The following is a 5,482-nucleotide window of genomic DNA, read 5'->3' as shown; positions in this document are numbered from 1 at the left end:
AGATTCTGTTTATGGTGGGATCTGTGAATTCGCTTGATGTAGCCCACCATCATCTCCTCCTCAAACACCATCTATAGCTTGCCAACAATGCTCCCACCATTTTGAAAGAAGATCAGAGTTGCTGGAGGTGGAATATGAATTTCCACCGTGAGTTTGGCTTTACTTGTGGAACTCAGCTTGAGACCCAGCTTTGAGGGATTAAGAAATATTATTAGCTTCATTTGATATAGGTGATTTCCTCATAAATGATTTATATTTGTCTATGAACTTGTACCCACCCCTCTCATCCAAGAAGCCCTCATCAGCTGCAGAGAGGCAAGCACTGAATATGACACTAACAGATGCTTATTGTTGAGCACTCTAATTTATAGGAATCTTCTCTCTCTCTCTCTCTCTCTCTCACACACACACACACACACACACACACACACACACAGAGGGGAGAATCCAGTACAATTCACAGGAAGCATTAATTAATGCATATCAAATATGGGCTTGACAGAGCTATGATTTAAATACAAAGACGCCTGAAGAATTATGATTCAATATTTGAGCTCCACACATGTCTGATGCTATTGTATCCACCTGAACAAATGCAGCTTGGCAGTCTCCCTTCCCCGCAGCTGTAGGAATCCTCCCTACAGGGTGGTGGATGTGAAAGGTGTCTTCTGGGGAAAGAGGGTTGCGGAAAGATTCCACACATGGCTCAGCAAGGTGGAAGACAGCTGGAGGGAATGGGCTGGCTCCTACACAAACACATGCACATGCATACACACATGCACACACACACCTTTGCTGCCAGGAAGCAGCAATTCAATGAGGTGAACAGAAGCCCCTGTTTAGCTGGGAGTTCCTGTGAAGACACCCAGGACCTCACACATTAACTGTGGGACATCTAGTAAGTTACTTTGTCCCTCCTGAGCCTCATTCATAAAGTAAAGGTAGTGATTTCTACCCCTACACACACACACACACACACACAGACACACACACAATTGTTGAGTATTTGTAAAAGTTTATGTATTTAGGGCCATCAGGTATGACAGGCTCCCTCATCTGTGACTTGCATGTAATTTCTCATCCATTCCTCATAAGAATCCTATGAACCTGTGGACGAAAGAGGGGAAAATGAGCAGAGAATTAAGGGATTTGCTCAAGGATGCCCAACTAGCACATGATGGAGAGAAAACTCAAACTTCAGTCCACAATTTTACTATACTTTGTCTTTGGGTAGAAGAAATTCAGTTTAAAATAAGTAGAAAGGAGAACTTACTGGCTCTCACAACTACAATATTGAAGGTGTGCCTAGCACATGGTCTGGCTGGAGATAGAGACGTTCAAACAATATTGCCTAGGTTATTTTTCTTCTCTTCTTTTACTTCATACAGGTTGATCACTTTCTTTCCTCTTTTCATTGGTAGCAGCAAAAACACCCATAAGTCCCTCCAGCTTATGTACCAAAGGAAGAGAATGTTTTGCATAAAAGATCCTTTGAAAAAGTCCTCAAAAGGCTTCACTTGGCCTACTTGAGTCTAGCCTGTCTTCCACTGTGGTCCAGGATGCAGTACTATGACCAGAAATGCAATGGAGTGAGGCTCTCCTTTACTGAACCACCCAGAATGGAGAAGGGTGATTCTTCTAGAGAAATGGGTGCTAAACACAAGACTATAAAAGTCAGTCTCACAAGGATTAGATGAGCACATCAAAAGAACTCAGCACACAGTACTCCCTATTTCTTAATTCAGAAATGAGACAATTCCTAGAGATCTAGAATCCTCTTCACAAGTTCTTACTTCATGGACTTACATGTAATATATTGAGATCTTTGGATTTAATATCCTGTCAATTTCCAGAGGTCTTAGATACCTTTCCTAGCTCTCCATACCCCCCAAACTTCCCTGTTGTAGTCCTTGTCATTCTTAGCCCATATGAGAATTATTTATGGCCAGATGTGTCCATTCAATTCCTCACTCTAAGCCAGGGAGTGACCCAGTCATATCGGCATAGAGGAGAGTCAAAAGCTTGGACATTACCATCAGACATCTAGATTTAAATCCTAATTCTTCCACTTATGCGCTATGTCATCTCTTGACATTATTAATCCATTCTTGACTTTACTTTCCTCATCTATAAAATTGCTGATAATAGTAATATTTATCTTTCACTTAAAATTCTTCTTTTAGAGCCACATTTCAGTTCACAATGGATTGCAAGCAGCTTATAAGATTGGATACAATAAAGTAAGAAACAAATTAAGGCTGGAGAAATTATAAATTACAATAAGAACTTCAGACCTGAAGAAAAGTACCAATATAAACAGGCTTTTTTGATTATTAGATTCTAACAGATTTTATGTAATTACTAAGATTTACCTACATGATACATAGGAACAAATAGAAAAAGAAAACTCAAGTAATTAACTAATTTCTCTTTTATGTATAGAAGAAATGAAGAAGGAACATTCCAAGTACTCATAAAAGTAAAACTTTTCCTGGAACTTATTTCTGAATACTCGTTCAAGAGGGCATTTGAGTGGCATCTAAAATAATATACATAAATTCTCTGTTGGTGGTTCAAAAGAGACACTTCCTCAAGACACAAATAAATGAAAAGATATCCCATGTTCATGGATTGGAATACAGGATTATTGTCTTAGTTACTTTTATCATTGTCAAGACAAAATGCCTCACATCCAAAGTTAAAGAGGGAAAGGTTTATTTCAGCTCTCAATTTGTAGAGGATTCAGTCCATAGTCAGCTGGCTCCAAGGCAGGGTGGCATGGCAGAGGGGCATCACAGAAGAGAAACAGTCCAAATGAAATCAGGGAGGAGAAAGGAAAGCAGCAGCACCAAGCCTGTCTTCTTTCTGTCCATTTATATTTCATCCAGGCTACAAGCCTATTGATTGGTGCCACTCATGCCTAGGGTGGGGCTTCCTTATCCACATCCTTAATCCCAATATCATACCCTTAATCCACTTTCACATACCCCATTCTAGCCACTTTTGAAACTTTCCACCTATGACTGCATTAGGCTTTGGGAGGACATCTAGATATGAGCCATAACGTTCTTCCCCTGGCCCCCAAATGACTCATGCACATCCTTTTATGCAAAACATAGTCCATCTGTAAAAGTTGGCAAAGTCTTAAAAGTTTCAGCACTGCTGAGAAGTCCAAGTCTATCTAGAGTCTCCTCTGAGATTTAAGGTAAACTCTTACATTTGAACCCCTGCACAAATGAAAAGACAGTTAAACACTTCCAACATACAATGACACAAGATAAACAGTTTTAATTCCAGAAGGTACAAACAGGGAGAGAGAAAGGAATGGAAACAAAGCAAGACCAAAATCCACCCGAGCAAACATTAAATCCCGTAGTTCCGTGTCCAACTTCCTGGGCAATTTGTAACAATATATAAACTCTAAAGGGCTTGGAAGACTCCAACCCTGTGGCACTGCTATTGATTGTAGCACCCATGGCTTCTCTCTTGGACCAGCTTTGCTCACTCCTTGCTGCTTTCCTCCGACAATCCATGTTTTTTGGCCACTGCACCTTTGGGTTCACACTCACACCTTCACACACTGCCATTTCAGGGGCACACGGCCTGGCCTCCTAAGACTTCTTTTGAAATTGGGTTGGAAGCTTTCCTAACCACACAACTCTTGCATTTTGCATGCACCTAAAATGAGCACCAGGTTGATGATGCCAAGGTCTGCTGCCAGCTGGAACAATAGCCAGGCTACCTTCTCTCTTGGCAGTAAAAGTCAAGTGCCTGTAGTACTAGACACAGTGAACCCAATCCCAAGGAATAAATTGCCTAGGCTGCCACCATTCTGAAAACATGGTTCTTGTGTTGCCCTCAGGCCACTGTTTTAATTGTTTAGTTCCAAAGTACATGGCCCTTTAAAGCCAGTCATTTCAGCAACCAAGTTCTCCCCTTCTCCATCTTTGCAGGCCACAACTTTAGTGGAATTTCCTTTCTGGACAAACTCAAAACTTTTAAAATCATTCTGCTGGTCTGTTTGTTATTGATTCTTAAGATGCAGCTGGCTAAAAGCCCCCAACAGTAGCCATGCCACCTTCTCAACATTAGACTTCCTTGAAATTTTTGCCTCCAGATTAATTAGTCTATTGCCCTTAATCTTAGTCTCCTGCAAAGTTTCTGGACATGAGGAGAATGCAGACAAGTTTTCTCCCACAGCATAACACATACGACCTGGAGTCCAACAGCTAATGCAATCCTTGTTCCTAACTGAAACCTCCTGAGCCCACTCTTCACTGGCTGCATTTCAATCAGCATTCTGTTCTTCTGAGTTCAGACTAGAATCTCCCATCAAGTTCAGCTTGCAGCAGTCCAAGGCTGCTTCTTTAGCCAGCATCTCTAAACCTTTCCAAGCACTTCCTGGAAGCCAGTTGCAAAGGCTCCTGGACCACATAGCCAGGTAACATCACAATGACTGCATTTCTCTGGTAACAACATCTGTCTTAGGTATTTTTCTCATTGATGAGACAAAATACCTAAGACCAAAAGCTAAAGGAGGAAAGGTTTATTTCAACTCTCAGTTTGTAGAGGTTTCAGTCCATAGTTGACTAGCTCCAGGGCAGGGTAGCATGGCACAGGGGCATCTCAGAAGAGAAATGGGTCATGTCAAAGCAGGTAGGAGATAGTGAGACAGCAAGTAGCAGCAGCAGCAGCAGCAGCAAGCTTGCCTTCTTTCTGTCCCTTTATATACTGTCCAGGCTACAAGCCTATGGATTGGTGCCGTCCACACTGAGGGTGGGGTTTCCATTATCTATCTATGCCCTTAATCCCAATATAGGACCCTAACCCACATTCACACACCCCAGTTTAGCCACTTTTGAAACTCCCCACCTATGACCACATGAGGCTTTAGGGGGATATCTAGATACATCCCATAACAATTATTAAGATACCTGTGCTAAGCAAAGCAATCTATAGATATAATCCCTATCAAAGTCACAATGGTGATTTCTGCAGAAGTGGAAAAGTCCATTTGAAAATATATATGTAATCTCAAGCTGGAGATTTAGCTCAGTGGAGCTGCACCTGCCTCTCAGGAAGCTCTGAATAACTAAAGCAATCTTGAAAAAGAATAAGGTCAGAACTCCTATGCTACCTGATTACAAAACTTATTACAAAGTTACAGTAATCATTACCATGCACGCATCACCATTAGCATGGTAATGGTAGACAGAAAGATATCTAGACCAATGGAATGGAATAAGATCCTGAAATAAACCTTCATATTTGCAGTCAGATGCATTGCAGTAAACTATACTGAGACCATTCAACAAGGCAAGGATGTTTTTACCAACAAATGATGCTGGAAAAAACAAACACATGCAAAAGAATGAAGTTGGACCCCTTCACAATACCCCATAAAAATAAACTAAAATGGATCAAGGATGTCAACATAAGACCAAATACTATAAAGTTTTTAGAAAAAAACAGCGATAATCTT

The sequence above is a fragment of the Heterocephalus glaber genome, unplaced genomic scaffold, assembly GCF_053883595.1.
Source record: "Heterocephalus glaber isolate CG9 unplaced genomic scaffold, H.glaber_assembly_v1.0 deba00001447, whole genome shotgun sequence".
Classification (NCBI taxonomy): domain Eukaryota; kingdom Metazoa; phylum Chordata; class Mammalia; order Rodentia; family Bathyergidae; genus Heterocephalus; species Heterocephalus glaber.
The sequence above is the reverse complement of the archived record's forward strand: the minus strand, read 5'-3'. Positions refer to the sequence as shown.